Source organism: Camelus bactrianus, chromosome 35 (assembly GCF_048773025.1).
Source record: "Camelus bactrianus isolate YW-2024 breed Bactrian camel chromosome 35, ASM4877302v1, whole genome shotgun sequence".
In the NCBI taxonomy this organism is placed as follows: domain Eukaryota; kingdom Metazoa; phylum Chordata; class Mammalia; order Artiodactyla; family Camelidae; genus Camelus; species Camelus bactrianus.
This window is the reverse complement of record NC_133573.1, coordinates 23,967,993-23,992,282: the sequence shown is the minus strand read 5'-3', so window position 1 is coordinate 23,992,282 and position 24,290 is coordinate 23,967,993. Positions and strand designations below refer to the sequence as shown.

At 45.2% G+C, this 24,290-nt stretch overlaps 1 protein-coding gene and 1 pseudogene across 3 annotated transcripts in view; both read right to left on the bottom strand.

The window, feature by feature from the left end:
• The window catches only part of CAMK1D (calcium/calmodulin dependent protein kinase ID), a 344,956-nt gene that overhangs the window by 290,547 nt on the left and 30,119 nt on the right, over positions 1 to 24,290 (bottom strand). The gene's annotated exons all lie outside the window — the stretch shown is intronic.
• Positions 12,296 to 22,734, bottom strand: LOC141575990 (ubiquitin-associated protein 2 pseudogene; annotated as a pseudogene).

The window sequence follows — 24,290 nt, the reverse complement described above, 5'->3', positions numbered from 1 at the left end:
ATAACTGAAATTTGCTGAGAGAGTAACACTTCCACGTTCTTGTGCACACACACACACACACAAAAGATAACTATGTGAAGTGATGGGTATACTAATTAACTAGATGGGAGGAATCCTTTCACAAATACATACATAGATTAAATCACCACAATGTACACATGTACACTTCCACGATCTCACACCTTTGTCTGTCAATTACATCTCAATAAAGCTGAAAAAAATTAAAACCAGGAGGGAAAAAAAGAAAATAATCAGGATTGTCAAGAGAGATTTATGCACAAGGATGTTCTCTGCATATATTCTTTACAACAGTAAAAAAAAAAAAAATGGAAATAAGCCAAATGTTGAAGAACAAGAGAGTGGATAAATACATTAAGGCTCATCCAGACAATGAGATATTAAAATGCCATTAAAAAGCATGTTTGCAAACAGCTATATAATTCATGGTAAATTATTCTAGGGATAATGTGGATGTTGGAAGAAAAAACTCAAGTGTAAAGTTAGATGGTAAGTGTGCTACCAACTTAGATCAATGCAATCTTGCCCATGAGAACGATGATTACGTTGAGTCCGGCATGAAGCAAGCCCGCCTCTAGCAATAAAGGAGGTCCACCTGTATCTCCAGCCTGTCAATAGCTGGCCAAACGCTTCTCCTCTGCAGGGCGTCAGAAATGATAACCACACGCCTCTTTGGCTGACAGGTCACCTGCCTCAACTGACCTAAGAATGAGAGGTCCTGAGGCAAGGACGGGTCCAAACATGGCTTTGGAAACCAAGCAACTGACTCTGCTCTGACCCCCAGGAGCTGCTTATTCATCCCTGCACAACCTGCCCTGTGTCAGTCAGTGCAGAACACCCAGATGGCAGGACAAAATTTTCTCTGAAAGAAAATACACCCCATGTCTGATTGATTTCAATGTTAGAATGGGGCCACTACATCCCAGGGCGCCGAGCTCGCCCCTCATCAGGGGTGGCCAGCAGGGGGCTGCCCAGGCCCCATTTCTAAAGGAACCAGGAGGCTCTTCAGTTCACTGAGGCTTAACCCTGGTTCCCGGCCCCCACCTCCACCCCAGCCCGGGCCCCAGGGCCACCCCCTGTGCAATCCCCTGGCTGAACGCCACCCTAAACAACCTTGTGCCACCTCCTGGTCTGCAAGGGATCTCTCCTCTGTTTTCCTTCTCAGGAGCCTATTTGCTCTGGCACAGTGGCTCCCCCCAAATTCCTGGCTCTTTTCAAAGGCATGACACTGAAACCCTGTGCAAACATCTCCCACCGTCCATGGAGTGGCTGTGCTATTTGCAAGCTCTCTCTCACACAAACACACTCACACACACATATGAAGAAAACTCAGAAAGTTGAATTCCATCACCCTGTGTTTAGGCTACAATAAAAGCCACTACTTTTACTTGAAAACTTATTCTGTGTCAGCACTGAGCTCAGTTTTTTCCATGGACTGCCTTAGGAGACAAGTACTGTTACTGTGCCCATTTCACAGATGGAGAAACAGAGGCTTCCAGAGTCCCACAACTCAACCGGGACGCAGCCCCTAACAGTCACCTCTGGAGTTTCAACAATGTTAGGTTAACAACAAAGTCCATGGGCTTCCACGGTCAATGGCACCTCCATCCCTGGGAGGTTTTTAGGGAGTCCACCAGCAGACCGCTTGGACACAACCACAATGAGGCTCATGTTGGGCAGAAGATCCAGGGATGCTTGGAGTGCCAGAGCTGGGTGGACTGAATCAGTCAGGAAAGAAGGGACCAGAAAGAACAGGACTTCGAGCAGCAGAAGCCACAGGCAAAGAGAATTTCTCTCAGCCTGGAAAAAATGTGACTCGGACGATGGCTAATGGTTTCTAGCTCTGTCCACTGCCAAGTACTGGTCAGGACCTCTCCTCCGATGCCCACTGAAGTTCCTACCTTATGACCACCCCAGTATGCAGACAAAGCCTTTTCCCAGTCAGACCACCATATGCAACCCGCGGGATTACACCCCCCAGACTCCCAGGGTACTGAGTTAGCTTTATCCCGTCTGCCCCGACAGTCTGGAGATGAAGGCCTCCAGCCAGAGGGGCTGCATCAGAAGCAGAAAACAGGACTCTGGGAGTCCTGAGTCACTCTATACCCACCCTTCCTCCATGTGCGACACAGTTTTTCCCTCTCTGAATTTTATGTGCAACCAGCAATCAAGACAGGAAAAACAAGCAAGTCTTACACACACCCGAGAAAATGCTGATTTGCCTATTCTATTAATAACCCCAAATCTCAGCAAATGCAAATGGCATTACATGCCTAATTACAGAAAAAGTTAAATCCACACTGTTTCCATTTTAAATGACATTTGCAGAGACCTCTCGATTAATATATTTAACACAGATTTTTAAAAAAGGGACGGCCCTACATTTCCTAAGGCAAAAACTATGTAGTCAATCAGAAACCAGTATAGATAATATTTTTTAGATGAACTGAAATGCTGTCTGTTTTCTGCTGTCTTGTACAAGTCTTAGCACAAGAACAGCCACAGTCACATACTAACACTTTTGCCCCCACAGTCAACTGGCTATTTTAAAGAAGAAAAAATAACCATGATTTCAATCTGCTTCAAATAGGGAAGTGATTTCTCTCTCTCTCTCTCTTTTTTTTTTTTTTTTTTGGTAGATATATTTTTATTGAAGTACAGCCAGTTTACAATGTTGTGTCAATTTCTGGTATACAGCACAATGCTTCAGTCATACATGAACATAATACATATATTCATTTTCATATTGTTTTCCAACATAAGTTACTACAAGATATTGAATACAGTTTCCTGTGCAACTGGCTAAAGAAGTTGTGGTATATTTATACAATGGAATACTACTCAGCCATGAAAAATAATAGACTAATGCCATTTGCAGCAACAGGGAAGTGATTCCTTAGCACTGAGTTTAGAGTAATGGAGCAAAATATGCAGAAGCAAGACCTTGAAAAAGAGTCATGGACATAGAATGCTTGGAAGAAATAATTTTTAGAACATATAAATACTTACAGACTAAATAAATACCACTATCATGCACTCAAAGATACTGAAATAAATGGTTAGGTGAGCGAGTAACTTTATTTTTGACAGGGAAAGTCACACACATTTGAAGTGACATTAATGGACTAGAAAATCTTGGGACGCTTGCAACACCAACTTTCAAAAAAAGTTAAGAAGCTAAGAAAGGCTGTCCTGATTATACTAATGAGACCAGAAATGAGGGGGGGGGGTTAAGAGGGGCCTATAAACGTGGGAAGGTAACACCATCAAACAGAAACAAGATAATTACAAGGGACAATCTGAGGGTTAACTAGAGATCTTTTTTCAGTAGAAATTCAAAATGAATGTTAATGGAAACTTTTGAGCACAGAAAAGAAACTGACTCTCCATTATTTACTTCCTGGATCTGAACAGAATCTGGCCATCGAGCAGGACCAGAAAAACCTCAACTAAGAAGACGTCTACCCAGGCAAAGCCAAACGGGGAAATAAGCTAATCAATCACCCAGCAAATCAAGGCAAAAAGCTGGACACTGTGACTAAGAGCATTTTTCAAGGAAACTCTCCAAATTCAAATTTATGGGAAAGTGTAATGCAAGTTTTTCCATCACTCGGCCTAAAATATTCCAGAACAAAGAGGAAAGCTTATCAGAACAATTCCAGAAAGAAGCCTGCAAGTGGATGTGTTAGATTTATTCGATTAGTGAGATTTGAGAAATCTGTAAAAAGTTCCCCAAATCAAGTTGTTTGTACAAAACGTAACAGCTCCCACTGAATAGAAGATAATGAGGCAGAACAGACAAAAGGTCAGATCAACAACTCTAGCCAGATCCTCATCGTGGCTGACCGCCTTCCCCAGCTATTTCTGAAACCACAGAGAAAAAAGACGATTTCAAAGATAAAACACATTATAGCCAATGTATGTGATTGTACACAGACCTGTCTTCTTTGTACAGTGAGCTTGCTGAGAGACAGTTTCTGCAAAAAAAAAAACCAAAAACCTAACAACAAGAAAATGTTTACCACAATTATCATCAGAAAATAAAACAGCAATGACTTTGCCAAAGTAGCAAACGCAAGCTTCTTATTTCACCACCTCCATTCCCTCCACCTCCCTTCTAAAATGAGAAAATTTTTAAATGAAGGAACCAAACTACACATACATGTATTAGATGATCGTTGTCAGACTTCTGAGTTTCAGAAAGAAGCAGAATTCTCCCCCAAATCAAAGAACTGGAGTAGAGTTGCCAACTCTTAATTTGTCAAGAAAGGTCGGGACATCCAAACTACCAATGTTGTTGCCATTTGTTACCATCATTTCACAAAAGACAGGATATTCACCATGAGAAAACAGGAAAGATAACATTTCAAGGAGAAAAAGGATAATCTTTTCCGCTTAACATATCTGGATTTCTAGAAACCCCAGTACATTGTGTTTTGAACCAGTGCCAGGAAAAGTTGGTCCAGATGGTACAGAGCAGTGCTTCTCAAAGTGTGGGCCTTGGACCTGCAGCATCTGCATCCCTGGGGGACTTGTCAAAAAGGCAAATTCTTGGGGGGAGGGTCTAGCTCAAATGGTAGTGTACGCTTAGCATGCACAAGGATCCTGGGCTCAATCCCCAGTATGTCCTCTAAAATAAATAAACCTAATTGCCTACCCCCCAAGTAAAATAATTAAATAATACAATAACAAATAAATTAAATAAATTTTGAAAAGAAAGACAAATTCTCAGATCCCAAGCAAATCTGGGTCTTAAGTCTAGAACGTGTTTTTTAACAAGCCTTCCAAACCAGGAAAGGGAGCTATAGGAGCCCAATTCAAGGCTGGCCAGCCAGGTTCCTCGTCACCAAACTCAGTGAAAACAGCCTATTTTTCCAAACAAACAGTGGTACAATTTTAGCGTGAAATACATGGTATGACAATGGAACAGAATATTTGAAATCAGAATTGTCCCATATCCAGGGATTCGAGATCCATAAACACCAGCAAATGACTAGAAACTTCTCCTTTAAGGCAAAGTTCCACATCCTTCTGCCCTGGGACCCACCGTCATCACCACCGTCCTCACCATCACTACCCTCATACAACACTCACGCTATGTCATATGTTAGGGCAGCTTTCAATCTCATGATGTCATTTTTATTCTGATCAACACAGCAACCCTGTGACATATAAGTGTAGTAATGGAACCTATCACCTGTTTGGCTTAGTGAGGGCACGTTAGTATTTGCGCTTAAATTATTTTATTATTTGGTTTACAATGTTGTGTTAGTTTCAGGTGTACAGCAAAGTGATTCAGATATATATATTCTTTTTCAGATTCTTTCCCATTATAGGTTATTACAAGAAATTAAATATAATTCCCTGTGCTCTACAGTAAGACTTTGTTATTTATTTGTTTTATATACAGTAGTGTATATCTGTTAATCCCAAACTCCTAATTGATCCCTACTTACATTTTTTTGCTTTTAAAATAACAATCCTTCATTCTGTCCCCTGGAATTAGGCACAATAAGATTCCTCCCCACAGTACAATCCCCAAGTTTGTAATTGCCCAAGTGGGTTGACGGTGTTGAGATGATGGGCAGGGACACACAGGACACTGCAGAGGTTCTGGGAGCTTCCAAGGAAGGCTTCCCTGAGCAGCCTTGGAACCTCCCTGCACAGATGGGACAGGAGTTCCCATTGAGAGCCTTGGACCTACTGACCTGCCTCTGTCCTGCCTGGCCTGCCCTGAGGATCCCTGAGGACCATCGTGTGCTTCCTGGGATGTCCCTGGATTCCCTTGCACCTCAGCCAGGCCAGCCCTCACCTTGGTCAAAGGCACAGATGTGCCCTTTTTCCCTAACCCTTAAGTAAACCTCCCCACCTGCCAAGAGATGCAGGCATCACGCTGGAACCTCCAGACAGCAAGGCCCCCAGAGAAGGGAAGGGGCCTGTCTTCTATCTAAGGAGCAGCTCTCAAGGGAATGGTTGAGCCCCTCTTTCTCAGGTCCCAGACCCACCCTAGGGACACAAGCCAGGGTGGCCGAGGACCGACATGAGTCTACTAGGAAAGGACAGTAGGGAGACGTTCATGACTGCTTTCCAGGAAAAGAAAGGGCCCGGGCGGACTCAACACAGATGAGCATGTGATTCACCCAAAGAAAAAAAAGAGGCTGGAAAATTCAGTGCCACACACCCCCACTTCATCTTCATCCCGACCCACTTCTGTTACATTCAACCCCAGCAACTGCTACACCCAACACTTGGTTTTATTTTTAATAGACATCCCTGCATTTTTCTTCCCTGAGTGGCTACCACGAGGCGGGGCGGATATGTGAAGCTGGCTGGGGGAGGAAGCAGACAGTGGTCATCTCATCCAGAGCCACCAGGGCCCCAAGCTCTACTTCTGCAAGATGACACAAAATGGGGATCCCAACATGAATTCACACTGTTGAATGCAGCTCCAGGCACTGAGGTCGACTTGAAATTCTGTTTTAACTGAAGCCAGAAACTTTGTGAGCTCAGGTTCCTGGCATCCTCCCCACACGCATCCGCCCAAAACCTGGCCAGGGCTCCGTGATGCTCATGGGATAAGAAAACAAGATGCAGAGGGCTGGCTGAGGTCGCCCCACCCCGGAGATGGTTACTCAGCACCCAGACAGGCCCACGTAAATCCTCCAGGAGTCAACGTTTAGCGAGGTCACGTTGGGGGAGTCTGCAAGCTGGGCTCAAAGCTTAGTAAATGAACAGACACACTGGATGTCTGTGCCGGTCCTGCAACGTGAGATGGGATCTCTGAGCATTCTAGAAAGGTCACAGACACGCAGCGGCCACTGCAGCAAAGCACGATGCTCCGCCACCTTGGGCAACTGGTACAAACCCAAGAAGAGCAAAAGCATGAAGTAGATCTGCAGAGATAGGTTAAAAATAATAAATAAAAGAGAGCAGGGGAAATACTAGCTTCCAGCATAAAACTGAAGCTCAGCAAATGCTAGACCCCAGGCTGTCCCTAAGGTCTAGAACTGCCTTGCTTCTGGCCACCTATTAAAATGTGTGTGATTTCAGCTAAGAGAGAACGAATAACCATTGTCAAACATATTATGTATTAGCCCTACTGCCTTATCACACTGCATGTGTCCTCCTCTGATTTGTGAAACCAGCAACAAAAAGATTTATCAATTCACTTTCTCTGGGGAGCAGCCTTCCAGAGAAGTATTTTTTTTCTCCCTATGTGTTTCTTCATCCTTCCGAGACACATTTATCACAAGGAGACAGATACAAGTCGGTTTCGAGCAGATTGTAAATCAGAACAATATTAAACCTTAAAAGAAACAGGCTTTTTCTTTAAATACTTTTGGGGCAGGAGGATAGGGCTAACTGCTCCAAGTTCTTGCCATTCCGACCCTGCCTCCCCCATCATCTTTCCCAGACATGTTTACCAACTGGATGACCTCACTTATGAAAGACATAGAAATACACACAGTCAAGAAAACGTACATATTTACACACAATCACATCAGGAAATGGAGTTTCTGACTTGTGACCACCATCCTTGTGTTGGAAATTGTTAATAAAGTCAATCAAGAAATATTTACTAGCAATATGGCAGGCATACAAAAAATATACATATGGCAGACAAATTAATTTTCCCCAGAAGATCTGTTTGGGGAAAAAGCACTTCGACCAGGAACTGCTGTAAAACGCTCAAGAACATCACCTAGTTGCATGATGTTTGTCAACTTCTATTGCAGCTGGAACTGGTGGGACTGGATCCACCATCTCCCAGGTTGGCTATTCAATCAACCAGCCAGCCCTTGGCTGGCCCGTCCACACGGCCAGGAAGCCACCTCCTCCCTGCCTTCAGGACATTCACAGTCTAGTGTGGAGCCTGGCATGGCCACAGCAACTGTAGTACGATGTGCAGGTACAGTGAGAGTGTGGGGAACCTTCCAGAAGAAGGGGCTACTGAAAAAGCATGAGCAGGAGTCAACCAGTGGGGTGGAAGGAGGAAGCTGGAAAGCAGAGAGCCAGACAGAAAAGACCCAGGCGGGAAACAGCAAAGCAGATGGCACTGGGAGAGGGGGCGGGAGGGGGCTGGGTAGCATAAACAGCTCAGAGGGACTAACATTTGAAGCTGGAGGCGGGAATGCCGGGTTCTCTCCCACGACCAGTGGAAGGCTTCTGAAGGATTCCAAGCTGAGGCACGACAGGACCCTGCCTGCACTTTACATCTGTCCCTCATGGGGACCTCTGCCTGCACGGTAGCCTTCTTTACCCCTATTTTATTCATCAGGCTCAGGGAGGTCAAAGAGGCTGGATTCCACCCTGGGCGGCAGGACCCACGCTCTGTCCGCCCGGCCAAGGAGAATTCACTGAGAGGTTGAGCCATGAACATAAGGACCAAGATGTGCTAGTAAATGGTGGTGCGGGAACATGGATGTTAAAGATTTATTTTCAAACGTGGGAGCATCTGAGAAGGTTTAGAGGCAGCTTGGAAAAAGACAGAGGAGAAGATAAAATGGAAAATGCTAGAGATGTGAGGCGCTGGGTGAGGGAGCAGCAAGCTACGGCAGCGAGGCCCCCGCAGAAGTCGAACTTAGAAAGAAAGGACGGGTGCTGGGGTTTGGAGAAGTGAAGTGGCCACAAGCCCCTTTGGCTGGCCTCAATCTCTGTAAAGAGGCAGAGAAAACTGATTACAAGCAGCATGGTTCCTCTGAATAGCCCCTGAGAAAATCAAACAGACAGTCGGAGAGAAAGACTCACTAGGCAATAGAGGATTCTGCAAAGAAACCCATAGCTTAATTTTTAAATATTTTGTCAGATATTAATCTATATCTTCTTCTTTCTTTTTTTTTTTTAAACTTCTTTTCTATGTTTAACTTTCTAGCATCTGGAATTGATTTTTGGTGTCTGAGGAAAAGTCATGGTCCATAACTAGGGATGGAAATCAGGGGTGCCAAACGTCCAGAGATGCAGGGCTCGGCAAGGAAGAGTCATCTTGGCCACAGAACCCACAGAGCCCCACTGAGAAACACCATGTGTTATTCTTTCCCAACTTGTTAGCTCACAATCCTGGTGTCACTGACTTATTCACACACCTCATCCATTTGACAAATAAGCACCGAGCAGCTCCGGTGTGCCAGGCTTGCGTCAAACACATCAAAGCAACAGCACTGGTACACACAAGTCACACACTTGCCCCACTGATCATAAAAATAATGCCACCTGCCGCATCATGGATGGACCTAGAGATGATCATACTAAGTATGTCAGACAGAGGAAGTAAGTCAGGCAGAGAAAGACAAATACTATATGGTATCACTTACATGTGGAATCTAAAAACATGACGCAAATGAACTTATTTACAAAACAGAAAGAGACTCACAGACATAGAAAACAAACTTCTGGCTACCAAAGGGCAAAGTAGGGGAGGGATACATTAGGAGTTTGGGATTAACAGAGACACACTATTATATATAAAACAGGTAAACAATAAGGCCCTACTGTATAGCACAGAAAACTTGTAATAATCCATAAAGGAAAAAAAAATAAAAAAAATATATATATATATATACACACACACACAACTGAATCACTTTGCTAGACACCTGAAACTAACACAACATTGTAATTAACCATACTTCAATTTTGAAAAAAGAGAGAAATGTACTTTAAATGCTCTGAAACTCATAAACAACTTTAAAGGACTGGCCAAGTATTGCTAAGCAGGTGTCTTGTTGGTCCTGGTAAGAATTACTTGTAATAAACATTTAATTACATGTGCAAATATTAAAGCTAAGTGGTTAAACAACATGACCACACTCATGATCCCGTTTGTGTGCTGAGCAAACTCCTCTTTCACAAACACCAGCCTGCCCTGTTGGCTAATGTTTGAATGAGTTCTTTCTGGAAGGTTGGGCATGCAGTACATACTTACACAGCAAGACAATTAACAGGTCTTAATTGTTCTATGTTCGATCTGACAAACTGTGACTAATTTTTTAAGATAGCTCCTTAGGACGGTGGGCATCTGAGCCAATACATAAGACATTCTAAGCAAACAGCACAGCTGTGTTGCCAGTTCATTGCCTGCCTTTCAACTGAACACAAAAATGGTGTGTATCAACTACTATATATAAAATAGATAAACAAGGACCTACTACTGTATAGCACAGGGAACTGTATTCAATATCTTGTAATGGCTATAATGAAAAAGAATACATATATGTATAACTGAATCACTATGCTGTGCACCAGAAACACAATATTGTAAATCAACTATACTTTAATTTAAAAAAAGATTCCAAAAAGAGAACAAAATGGTGTGTATTACAGATGTATCACTGTATTTTCTACAAAGAATGTCAGTTTTCTCAGCACCCTATCTGCACTGGATACAAAGTATAACCTCCCAAAGTCACTATGTTTCTGACCCTAGGCAAGTGACTTCTACTAACGAAATCTGTGAGATAAGGTGGATGGACCAGAGATGGCTGGGGATGTCCCCAAAGGGAGCGATGGGGGCACCAGGGCTATCTCCAGTATTTCAGAAGTCCCAGCAGAAACCACACAGTACCCACAACGTGATGGCACAGGCTAAAACATGTTTGCTTTGGACTGAGATTAAGTCAACTCAACGTGCAGTGGCCATGGCGACAGCACAGGAAGGAGAAGCCCTCACTGGCAGCTTGGTCTGTCCTATATTAACAAAACATACGGGGAATGAATGAGCACTTCCAAAATATAGTTTCCTCGGTCCCTGTGATGAAAAAAGTTGATCTTTAAGAAGTTGATACCTTCTGCTCTACGATTCTATGGTTCTAACTTTCACAGGAAGTCTTCATACCAAAAGGAATCAATCCCTCCATAGTGCAGCCCTGTCTGCTACATAATTAACAATAACAATCAGCTATCTCTCTTAGCTTCCCTACACTTGTTTATGTCTTTTCAACTTATTAAGGGTATATTTATTTATAAGGGGTGCCGTAGATCCAAATAGAATTCAATGCAAGTGCATATCCTCTGAAGCTATTAAGGAATCGTCTGCATTTGCTCAATTAGCAGTTTCTTCCTCAATTTCTTCCTCTTTCAAAAGCTCAAGAAACTAGATGCTCATTTTTGTTTGTTTTTTCTCTTTGATGCTTTTCTCTCAAAAGCATCAAGAGAGGTTTCAATCGGCCCTAGTGCTATCATCTGAGTGACGTCCCTGGAGCTCCCTGGTCCCAGTGTCATCACAATAAAGTCAAGGCCACAATGTCGCCCTACTGTGAGTCCTGTGATGGAGGGGGGAACAAACCGAAAAGTTCAATGCATTATATAACAGTTTATTGTTATTAATAATAGACTATGATTTTAAAGTATGTGGAATTTTTGCAAATAGTTTATTTTCAAGTGCACTCGTAGGAAGGTCTTCTACAGGAATTCTATGCATCCTTGTATAAGTGGAAACTAAATCTCTTAGAAAATCCATCTTAAATCCCAGGTTTATGTTCAGTTGTGAATTTACAGTCATTCTGTGAGATCTGTTCTTATAGTTATTTCAAGATACCATTTTTTTTCACTATGTCAAGAACTGTGCTAGGACTTGACTCACCCGAGGGAGGGATGAACTAGGTCCACGTGAAACCAGAACCAGTGCTCTGAGCCACTGTGCAATGCCACCGAGCAGATGTGAACACAGGATGGTCAGGAGGTGACAGCTTGTCCTAGGTCACTTGGAGAAACCAGCCCACAGCCTCCACTGCATCTGGTTTCATGCACCCGTGTGGGTGTTCAGACCACAGCAGGAGAGACTTTTCTTCCCTCCCAGGCAATTTCACACATTTTGTTCCATGTTCTTTCTCTGCTAACAAACAGATCAACGAAAATTCCTTAAGTAGATAATGTAGGCAAAAACATGCAAACAAGAGAAAAAAAAAAACCTGCTTCCAGAATGTAATTCTGGAGCTGTATTTATACCAAAATGATGAATCTATTCACCTGTGTGATGGAGGCGCTCCACCCTGGGGTCTCACGGTCCATGCAACTCTACTCCCACAAACCTGCTCCTATATGTCCTCAGTAGAGGACATTATCTTTTACCCTAGTGCCCAAGCATGAAAACTCTTAGCTCTTCTCTCCTTGACTGAGGCTCCAAAATCCAAAATGATCCCAAAGAATTAGACCTGACGGCCTTAGTGTATCTTCTGTCTGTCCCCATCTCCCCAAGCCCCCTTCCAGTTAGGGCACTTACCTCTCCCCCCATTCCCCCACCCACCCACGAATCCAAGAGCGATATACCTGGTCTCTCTGACACCTGTCTTCAACTTCCCAACTTTTGCTCCAAAGTGATCTTTCAAACACACAAAAAGGATGATTGCGTTTCCCCTTCAATTCCCCCACTTTGAGGATAAATTCCAAACTGCTGAGTGTGGCACAAAAAATCCCCGAAACCGAGGCCTGTAACTCCCTTTCAAGCCTCCTCTCTCACTGCTCCCCTATTCTTGCCTGAACCCCCAAACAGACCCCATTCTCTTTCATTCTACAGGTCTTTGGACAAGAGCAGGGTCATCTGTCTGGAAGCCCCCTCTCCCTTGGTTAGCTGCTAAACTCCTACCCATCCCTCAAGCCTCAGACGTGGCCCCACCTCCTCTGTGAAGCCTTCCCGATGCTCCCAAGCAAACTCCCAGGCACCTACAGCCTACCCTTCCGAGGCTCACCTCAGGAACCTCCCCTAGCAGCCTCTCTGCGTGGGATGTGAATCCCTTCCCCCAGTGGAAAGGGGGCTCCTTGACCCCAGGGCTGGGCGCTGTCTTTGTACCTCCAGCACCTGGGCACAAAGCGGGAGCTCAGCAATATCTACTGATTAAATAAATGTGAATAAAAACAGTGTAGATGGACAAGAAAAGCACTGGCTTTATAACTTATGAGGGGGCACACTTGAGATTTGATTTGAGCTTATAAAACATTCTACAAAGGGGAGAGGTGTGGCGAGGAAAGGGTTTCTTGGACTACAGATGTGTCCCCAAAGGAGGACAGGAGGATGAGGTGAGGAGCACAGACTCCAGAATGCCCACGTGACACTCCGGGTACCAGCTGTGAGTCTCCGTCCACTCAACGCAAGCCCTCAAATGGGGATTCCAGAAGGATCAAGTCACATCTTAAAATACACTCTGCTCCTCGGAATATAAATTTCTCAAGACCATGACGACTACTTTTTATGTAGTAGTTTATTGGGGATTAGAGGCTGCGGGACTAGTGGCTTTTAGAAAAAACAGTGGAAGCCGTGTGAAATCAGAGGCTAAGTGATGGTTCTAAGTGTAAATGAGGAGAGCGGTGCAGCTTCTAAACTCCAGGCTTCTTTTCTGAGGTCATTTAGCTTCTGGTAACAGAAGCCTGAGTCAGATAGAGAGTAACTCACGCTGTTCTCCTCACTCAGCTGCTGTCTGACTCGCAGCAAGAAGGAGGGCAACAAGGGTGGACCCCGAGGTGATACTACCAAGCAAAGTAAGCCAGACAGACAAAACCACATGACATCACTTATATGAGGAATCTAAAAAAAATGACACAAATGAACTTATTTATAAAAGCAGAAACAGACTCACAGACACAGAAAACAAACTTATGGTTATCAAAGGGGAGAAGTCGGGGGGGATAAATTAGGAGTTTGGGATTAGCAGATACAAACTACTGTATACAGAATAGATAAACAACAAGGTCCTACTGTATAGCCCGGGGAACTGTATTCAATAGCTTGTAATAACCTATAAAAAGAACATGAAAAAGAATATATATGTATAACTGAATTGTTATGCTGTACACCAGAACCTAACACAACACTGTAAATCAACTATCTTTCAATTTAAAAAAAAAAAAAAAAGCAAAGGCATTTCCCATGATGAGAACACTTTTCTCTGGGTGAACTCTAAAGATTCACCAATGCATGCCACACCTATTAGAGAACCACTTTATCTTGTAAAAATAAAAGAAACAGACCTACTGTAAGATCCAGCAGTCCCATTTCTGGGTATATATCCAGAGGGAACTCTAATTTGAAAAGATACATGCACCCCAATGTTCACAGCAGCGCCAAATACAGCAGCCAAATACAATACAATAACCTAACTGTCCATTGACAGATGACTGGATGAAGAAGCTGTGGTATATTTATACAGTGGCATACTACTCAGCCATAAGAAAAAATAAAATAATGCCATTTGCAGCAACATGCATGGACCTAGAGATCATCATTCCAAGTGAAGTAAGCCAGAAAGAGAAAGAAAAATACCATATGATATCACTTATATGTAGAATCTAAAAGAAAAAAAAAGGACACTACGAACTCATCTACAAAACAGAAACAGACTCGCAGACATAGTAAACAGTCTTATGGTTACCAGGGAAAGAGGGTGGGAAGGGATAAATTTGGGAGTTTGAGATTTACAAATGTTAGCCACTGTATATAAAAATAGACTTTTTTTAAGTTTCTTCTGTATAGCACAGGGAACTATGTTCAATATCTTGTAATTACCTTTAATGAAAAAGAGATGAAAATGAATATATGTATGTATATGCATGACTGGAACATTGTGATGTACACCAGAAATGGACACATTGTAACTGATTGTACTTCAATATAATTAATTAAAAATTAATTAATTAAACAAAATACTGCATATTCTGAGTGAAAAACCTGCCCAATTAGACGTTATTCAGAAATTTTTCCTTGTTTCTAATGTTGTGACATGCACGTGCAAATGACATTCTGCCTATTTCTATGAGTCACAGTAGTTATGTCCTATAAAAACATCGTGAACACTGAATTTGCAAATTCTGAGCCACTGCTCCCAAGGGAAACAAGGAATTGGGTTCCTGCGAGTCTTTGGTCTCAGTACCTTCATCAACCAATCAGTGCATCACTGTAAATAAGACATCTTATTTCATATATTTGCTGGTTTGGTGACAGTGAACTTGGGGCCAACAGCACTGAAGGGAGCTTATCCAGCAGATGTTATTTCCTCCGTGAGGAACATCCCAGCCTCCCTGCACCCAGGAGCACTAAGCAGCATGCAGCGCTGCACTTGGGCACTGTTTTAAATAGAGATGTCACCAGCAAAATGCACGAGAATGTGAAAAACATGGCCTTAAAAGGACCACAAAGGGGTCACCTGTTACAGTGAGGGCTGGACCGAAGGCAGAGCATCACCCTGTCTCACCTGTGCTGAGAACACATGCATCAGGCAACTCAGATTTTTCCCTGCTCTGCTCATGGCCTCAAGGGAACACAGAGGTGTCGCAGGTGTTGTTTTGGGGGGATACAAATACATCTGAGTGAGTGGGTGAATTCGCAGATGCAGAATCTGGGGATGACAAGGACTGAGTGCCATCTGTGTTACCTTTAAAATGTTAGCGGGACCAGGTTGGGAGGACCCGACAGAACTCAGCCCTGGTGTGATTCCCCGGGTGTGACTCAGCCCCGAAAGAGCCCCAGTCCAGCACCAAGCCTCATGTTTCCTCCTCCTGGGTGTACTTGGGGAACACCTCCCCATCCCTCACACCAGAGTCTCGGGCATGTGGACGGTTCCACGGCACCCCACCCCTCAACCCCCAGCCGATTCCAATACAATTCAGATTCTCTACCTGCTGAATAGGAAGAAACTAATTGCAGCAGCTAACTTTGGATGCAACGGGGTAATAACTTGGCATTTGACTCAGAAAGAGTTCCCCCCCAAAAGCAGGACCACTGTAACAGGTAATAGGTAAAGTCCCCTTTACCTATTTAGTTATACACGATTTCTATGTGCTGACATCCATTAAAACACAAAAACACGAATGAACTAATGTTGACCCTTTTTATTCCAGCAATAAGTAATATACAGAAAACAATTGCAAAAAAAAAAAAAAAAAAGACGACAAAGAGCTCCCAGCATTTCATTAGGAGATACATTTCCAAGTCAACATTACCTTCTCCTTTTAATATATTTATGGAAATCTGTAATGCATTAATATTTCATTCAAAGATATAATAGTAATCAATCCCAATAACATAAATACAAGGACTTTTTAGAGGCCCTTATAGCCACAGGACATTTAATTGACAGGGAGAGACGTATTTCGTGCAAGAACACCCAAGGATAACATTCTGTGGGAATAGAATATGAATTCAAATTAAAAAGAAAATGAGGTAGCAATTCCAATGGTTAAAGAGGAGTCTATTTAAGCACTTTTTACAGGAATGACGATGTGTATCAATCAGTCTCTATGGTATTTAGATTCCACTGGTTATACTGAAAAGAATGATGGAATTGTTTTATTTAGAGATGTCACTATTCACAATAAGCTGGAAATAACATCCTTTGCAACTCTTAAATTACAATGAAAAATCTTAGCTATCAACTCAAAATATGTGAGGAGGCAGGTTTTTTCTTTTCTTCTCTTTTCTTTTTCTTTTTTTTTTTTTTTTTTTTGACCAAATGATTTTAGGCATTAGGTGAGTTAAAGGCACAGTACAGCCCCCCCCGAGGGTAGGTTACCCCTCAGTTCCAGGTCTTAACATTTTGCAAGAGAAGCTGGAAATCTGGATTTTCCATGTACAATTGATTTTTTTTTAATATATTGGTTCAGAAATTTTTTAAAACAATGTACAGGCCAAACAAAACATAGCTGCAGGCCAACATCTTTTCTACCTTGACTCTGAACAATACTTAGCATCCTTTGTCAACTTTTCCATAGACTTAAAGGAGATGCACTCATTCAAAAAAGCCCTCACTGAACAGCTTGGGCTGGGCCAGGCGCTATCCTGGGCCCTGGGGATCCAGAGATGGTGGAAACTCTACACCTGCCCTCCAGGAGGACAGCCTAGAGGGCCACAGACCAGGAGACAAACTTGCAACCCTGTCTATGAAATCCAGGGCTGGAGTTAGACCTTGGGTGCAGTGGTCATGCACCTTGGCTTGGGTAGGTCAGGAATAGATGCTTTATTTGTGGAAGCTTGGGGCTAAAGAGAGGACAGGACTAGAAGCATCCCCTGAAATCAACACAAGGTGTGACTTCAGTGATGTCAACCCGATTGTCTGCCTTGGGAAGGCTCCTTAGGAGATGGCCAACCAGGCAGACAGGAGCAAAGATGTCCCAAAGCTAAGAACACCCAGACTGAGACAAAGCCAGCCCCTCTCCTCATTTCCAGTTTTTCTGTTGAAAACAGGCACAAGATGTAAATAAACCATTGAGACAAGATCCAAAAATAATCTTAAGTGGGCATAAAAGCCCATACAAAATTTCTTCTTTTAATCACTTCTGGAAGGCAGCTGATAGGTACACACACCAAAACGCAGCTAGTGAAGCAATCAGCTTAATCTGTTTCTTTGAAAGATTAATTAAAACCGAGATTACCGGCAGCGACAGCTGAGCTGGGTCAGCCATCGGACCACGTTTGAGATGAGAGAGAAATTGTCTTAAGATCACACAAACACAGCTGCAAGCCAAACGTGGAGATGCCGCAGAAAACCTGCTTCTTCCTGGGCCCATAATTCAATTCCCAGGGATGACACTTGAGTTAAAAGCATGAGCCTGGGGAAAAGCGCAAGGCAGGCAGGCGGCCTGCCCTGTGGGCAGTGCCCACGGCAGCCGATGTGGCCTTGAACTCCGGAAACCAGCCAGCAACAGTTGCGGAAGGAGAGCACAGGGCACCGCCCCGGCACAGCGACGGGGCAAGGAACCCGACTCTGGCTCTGAACTCAAGCAAGATTTTAAGTGCTTGTTTAAGGCCATGTCAAGGATCTGCCCAGCTGAGGCCCAGAACAGAAGCAGAGATAAGAAGCCAGAGCAAGAGTAAACACTGTCCGCACAGCCCCTGCTCCGTGGGGGCCTGGAAGGAAAGGCGGTGTCTCTAGTGGAGGGCTGCTTTTTTCAGCAAAAAGGAGATGAAGGAGGAGACCCTCCTGGAAATTCCAGAGCAACCAGAATGTGAACACACTGTCAGTGGACACAGTGCTAACATATCGAAAAAAAAAAAACAAAACCCTCAATAGCACTCATCAGGAAAATAACAATTTTGGCAACAATTCCCAAAGTTCTTCATTTCAAAACAAAAGAAGGAAGATGATGAAGATGAAAGGAGAGTAAAGAGAGGACAGTAGCGGTGAGAGGAAGAGAAGATCCCTCCGCTACTCCCTGCCAGGCCACTTAGGCCCCAGGGCCATGCCCAGCATCCCCCATCTCAACAGTCCACCCTGGACAGTCCACCCTGGATGCCCATTTAAGAAGCCTGGGCTGCGGGCTACTGAAGACTACTCTTTAGGAAGTTTCCCCTAACATAGTAGAACATTCGTCTCAGCACTAGATGTCAGAAGCCCTGCATCCCAGCCCTACCTTGATGGCCCTTGTAGACCACCTGACCTCCCTACATCCCTCCCCATCTCTGCATTAGAAAGGCTGGACCAAAACTGAGTTCGAAGATGACCTGTCTGGACATTCCCACTCCAATATCCTCCCATCCTCCTGGGTCAGCAGTTCTAACTCAATGTCATGTAAAACCCCACGGCCAATCTCATTCTAGATGCCTCCACCGTGTGGATCAAGTAGCCAACAGAGTAAAATAATGGGCACAATAAATAATTGTTTCCTTTTAGGAAGAGAAAGAGTCGGAACACAGGGGAAGACAGTAAAATGTGAATCTCCAATGTACTGTCAACACCAAAATGAGGGCCAGGCTTAAAGTAAAGATCTGATCATGGCCTGCATTTCCTCATCTGTAAAATGGGAATAATCATCAGAGTCTACTCCACGGGGGAGTCATTAAAAGTGAATGAGTTTCTGTAAAGCACTTAGAACAAAAGGTGATTATGCGCTAGGTGTTTACATAAAAACCGAGAATCATCCTAGCTACCATCAGGAAGGAGCTAGAAATTACACCTGAGTCAAACTGGAGAGGCACTGGCTGCAATGGGAAGGTCCCTTGGGACAGCACCAGAACCCAGCCCTGCTTGTCCCAGATCCCAGGTGAAGCAGCTCTCTCCCTGTGCTGTCCCCTCCAGCCCTGCCTCGGTGGGACATCTGTGCCAGCCTCCCAGCTCTGCTCCCAGCCTGCAGGACCTCCCAGCTCCAGGGTCCCCGACCCCAGACCTGAGGTCGATTTCTAGTATTCTAACATTAGAATATTACATTCTTTTTTTTATTGACGCACAGTCAGATTACAATGTGTCCATTTCTGGTGTACAGCATAATGTTTCATATGTATACATACACATTCAAAGACTCATTTTCTTTTTCTTTTTCATTATAGGTTACTACAAGGTATTGAATATAGTCCCCTGTGCTACACAGAAGAAATCTGTTGCTTATCTACTTTACAGACAGTAGTTAATATCTGCAGATCTTGAACTCCCAATTTATTATATTCCAGTAGTTTGTATCACCACACCCTGGATATTCCAATGGCTTGCATCACCAGCTAAAATTAGAAACATTTTAGCCTAGAACTCAAAATGAATCATGATCTGACCCCTTACTGATCTTTCTAACCTTACTTCCTACTGGCTCTTTCATACATCCCTCACACCCGAGTCCCACCCTGGATGGCAACCCTCCCATCGCCCATGTGGTGCTCGGCCCCGGTCTGTTCATCCTGCCCGTGGTTCCTGCCTCCAAAGATGGACATCCCTGCAAGCCTCAAGGTCTGCCTCCTCCTCTAACTGGTCCCCTAAGGCTCCCCTGCAGATGGAATTCACGTCTCCGTGCCTGAACTCACACACCTTGCATCTCTGCATAGGGGAGGCAGAGGAGTGCCCCACCAGGAGTTTGCACCCCAGCCCTGTGGCTTCCTAGCTCAATGTCGCTGTGTCAGAGAATTAACATCTCTGAACCGATCTCCCTGCGGGGATGAGGATAAAGGGGGATAATATATAGAAAAATGCTGGGTTTAAATTCTCTTTGCCTTCTTTCTCTTGTGGAATTTATTACTTCTCTAAATTTTATGGTAGTCATTTTGGTTTTTTTTTTTTTGCTCTCAGAATTTTATTAGGTGGAGTTGGGCAAAAGACAAAACCTCTGAAACAGTCGCCCACCTGGTTTAGAACAACCAAAACAGAGGAGCCTTTGCACGGAGACATGCTCTCACTGAGATGAAAGAACATCTTCAATTTCTTTTAAAAGGGGAGCTGACCTGCCGTAGGCAGGTTTGGAGGCTTGCGACTTGGGCTGCAGGGAGCTGTGCTGGCTGCGCTGACCGGAGCCACTCTGAGCATCCTGCGGCAGGTGGTGGCGTAACAGCTGTGAGTGAGGCTGCTGGTGGGCGGGCAGACGTACAAGAATGGTGGGGGCGCATAACCAGGGGCTGCACCAGGAGCCAGGGGCCCGGGGGAGCCCAAGGCCAAGGGCAAGCTGAATGGTGGAGGGGTCCCTGCATGAAATCCTTGCTTGTCAAAAGCCTGAGTCTTGTAGACAGAACCAGTCGTATCAGGGAGACCACTGGTGCTTGAAGATGTGGACACTCCTTTGCCAGGCCCAGAACCTGCAGACTTGTTCTGTGCCTGCGATGATCCGCCACAGCCACCCTTGGTGTAGTCTCCCGCTGCTGTCCCCTGGGTCAGGTCGTCATAACCTGCGCCGTAGCTGTGCTGGCCATAACCTCCAGCCTGCTGGATGGGGTGGGGGAGGTGTTGAGGCCCACACCATGCTGCTTGGCTGAGGCTGGAGGGACAAACCTGGTGGGCCCGTACTGGAAGGCACTGGGCACGCCGGCGTAGTCGGGGAGGCCAGTGTAGCTGTAGCCAGGTGGCAGCACAGGATTCAGAAAGGGCTGCTGGCTGTGCGGTGGGGCTGCGACTGGCTCTGCTGTGGCTGAGCCAGTGTGGTGGGGGGCACAGGGGATGCAGAGTCACCTGGGCCAAACTTCATGACATCACCTGAATATGTGTTATAAGCGAGGCTCCCATCTCGACTGGCAAGGGCTGCGGGTGTAGCAAAAGGAATCCCACAGTAAATCCACTGGCAGCCGTGATTGCGGCATCTGGAGCTCGTCGTGGCCATAGATCGGGTGGGCGGGAAGCAGTCCTGCGGGGCCTACGAGGTACCGGTTGTGCAGCAGGGGAGGCACCCCCTGGGGAAGGTTAGGGGGTGCTTTGCCTAAGGTCACCAATGGCGTGGCCCCGGCACTGCCACTGGGGGCACTCACGGAGGTACCGCCCAGCGGAGGCTGTGCACTGCGCTCATGCTGCTCGGCAGGCTGAGCCCTGAGGACGGGGCACTCGAGGCAGAGGTTGCTGGTGTGGAGAAGGTGGCTGAGGACTGGAGGGGAGGGCGCTCTCCACACTGGCATGTGTGGAGAGGGCTGCGTGCGCAGATGGGAGGCTGCTCTGATGGCTGGAGAGGGAGCTGCTTAGCGGAGAGAGGGGGCTGCCAGACAGGTCACCAGGCTGGGACAAGGCAGGCAGAGTGGCAGTGTGCTGGGACGTGGTGGGCAGAAGTGGAGTGCAGGAGGTGGTGCTGGGCAGGGAGCCCACAGATGGGAGGGCAGAGGGAGGGTCTGCTTTGGAGCTGGAATGGATGAAGTAGTGTCTATTGTCTGCTGACTTCGACTACCATGTTCATAAGGGACAGTTCCTGGAGCCGACTCCGACAGACTCACAGAGCTCTGGTATGCGGTCTTGCTGTGCACAGGACTCTGGTCATAGGAGGAAGACACTGTTACTGGGCCAGTGGGGCTCAGAGATGAGCTGGTCAGGCTGGAGGAGGTGAGCACTAAAGTTGTGCAGGTGGGGCTCTGTGCTGCACTGGCCTTTGGGAGAGAGATATTCAAAGAATCACTTGAAGACTTCGAATACAAGCTAATGCGAATCTGGCTACTATTTTCACTGCTTGCAGCTGATCCAAATTCAGAGAGAGACGGTTCTGATCCAACTTCCAAGGCACCAAACTGAACATTTAATCCTGTGACATCTGCTGAACCAGGCATTTCCACTGCAGAAGCTGGGATCTTAGAAGCTGGAGGTATTTGCCGCTTAGGGAGTTCGATGTGTTTAGGCTGTGGTTGGTGAGCAGACACGGCAATGTTTTCAATAGTCATGCTTGGAAGCTGCAAAAGTTTGTTCGCAGTGGAGGTACTACTGTCTCTGGGTGTTGACACTAAGAGTTTCACCTGGGAAGGAAAGGACTCCGACCCAGGAGGAACAGTGACTGCCGGAGGCTGGTGCTGATGCCACTGGCTCAGCTGGCTAAACAGGGTACGGTTCGGGCTGAGATCTGAAGTCAAAATGACTAAGGACTGAGGACTGGGATGCTGAGGGCTTGAGGTTCCAAGAAGAAGTGGTTGTGGGGGTACTCGTACTATTCTGTTGTGAACTTGGGGTGGTGGTAAACTGGCCCAAACTTGGAGCTTTCAGCTGGCCCAAAATCTGGGAGCTGGTGATGTCTGCCATTTTTGAAGGTGCAAGCTCTCCAAATCCTGAACCAAGGATGGATGACAGGCTCTGAGGAGAACAGAAGTTGACAGTGGTGGAGCTGCCAGTCCCTGGTGCCATCTGTTTGTTGTGCTGAGAATTCGTGAAGATAAGGGCTTGGCCAAAACCCTGCTGCTGGGAAGTTTCAACGGAGCTGACTTCTGAGGCTTGACTAGGAGGTTTCTGGAGCAGGGCTACCAGATCAACACTTTGCCCAGGTGTGACGTGATTCTCTGCTGGAACAGACGAGGAAGTGAAGACCTCTGTTTCAGAAAGACCTTCAGTCCAGTCTTCTGTTACCCACTCATCCACAGAATTCTTTCAGACCCCAGTTCCCTCATCTGCACCATTCTGAGCAGCTTCCCAAACTACTGGTTTTGTCCCACACCCATCTATAGATGGAGAATCTGAATAGTCCACAGGATTAAATGTCCCCATGCCTTGGGTTGAGAATCTTCCTGCCCCTCTCCCTCTGCAACGTCCAAATCCTCTACCACGAGCTCGCTTTCCACGGTCTGAAGGCTTGTCCCCTTGATTGCACTCAATTCCATTCTCTTTGCCCCTAAACTCTCTCCCACAATTGCCACCCCTTCCTTTCCAGTTGTTGTTTCCATGCCCATGATTCACTTCTCTCTCACTTTTCTCTCTATTCTCTTTGTTTTCCGAACTCTCTTTTCCAAAATTCTTCTTCTTCCCTCCTACAGTCTCCCATGAAGTTGTGTCTGAATTCCCTTCCAGTAATATATTGATAGCTTTGTTGATATCTCCATCATAGTCATGTAGGGCCACTATGCATTCATCCTGTTTTCCTGTCACTTCCATAAGCTGTTTAACCTTAGCTTCAAACTCTGAATCATTTTCATCAAACATCGCTTGAGTGAGACGCATCTGTTCAGCTGTAGCTGTGTTGCTGAAATCTGTTTTTTCCCGAGCACTTCTGGAACAGTCACTGCTCACCGAAGTCATCATATATGGTATACACAAAATAAGGTCTGCACAAAATAGAAAATCACTGCTGCTCTCGCTGGACTCGGGACCCGCCGCCGCTCGTTACCTGCCAATGCGCCTCTTACAAAGCAGCGGCCGTCATTTAGGTTTATAAGTTTTCTTCCCACTGATGAGGTGAGTTCCCTGAGTGCAGGATGTCTGTCTTTCTCAAAGGACCAGCACAAGGCCTGACGTGTTGTGAGAGCTGCACAAAAATGTCCTGAGTGGATGAATGAACAGGTGGATGGAATACTTTATACTTGGCTCTAGTATTTTTTGTTATTTTACACTCGCTCCCCATTTAGACCCACATCATTGTTAAGGACAGTAACTAGCACATAAGTTAATACAGATGCCCAGACAGTTCTGAGGAAGGGCACTCATCTTCTGAGTCTCAAATGATTCGATTCCATTCACTCACATTTGTCTGTTCTCTACTGGTTCCTTCATATATCACCAGAAAGCACTGACCGTGACACTCTGCAGCCTATAGAAGGGCAGAACCCCTCTTCCCAAATTCACCCATGGGCAGCATGAGGACGTTTTAACAGGCTTGTCCAACTTCACCAACTGGGGTGTTTTGCTTTTCTTTAAAAAAAATTTTGAAAATCATCATCCTGAAAAGGAATATTTTATTCATGCCAGTTTAAGTAGTGGCAGGAAAATATTCAGTACTCAAAATGGAATGAGAAAAAAAAAAAAACCCGTCAGCATGAATTTCCAAAGGCATCTGGAAAACTGGCAAAAGAATTAAAAATGTGAAAGCAACCGGTGATCCCAGCTGGAGTGAAATTGCCTCCCCGTGGAAATCCTGAAGAGAAAGCAGGCTTCTAAGATGGATTGCTTGATGCCTTCTCTTTATATGAGATACCACCCCTAGGACTG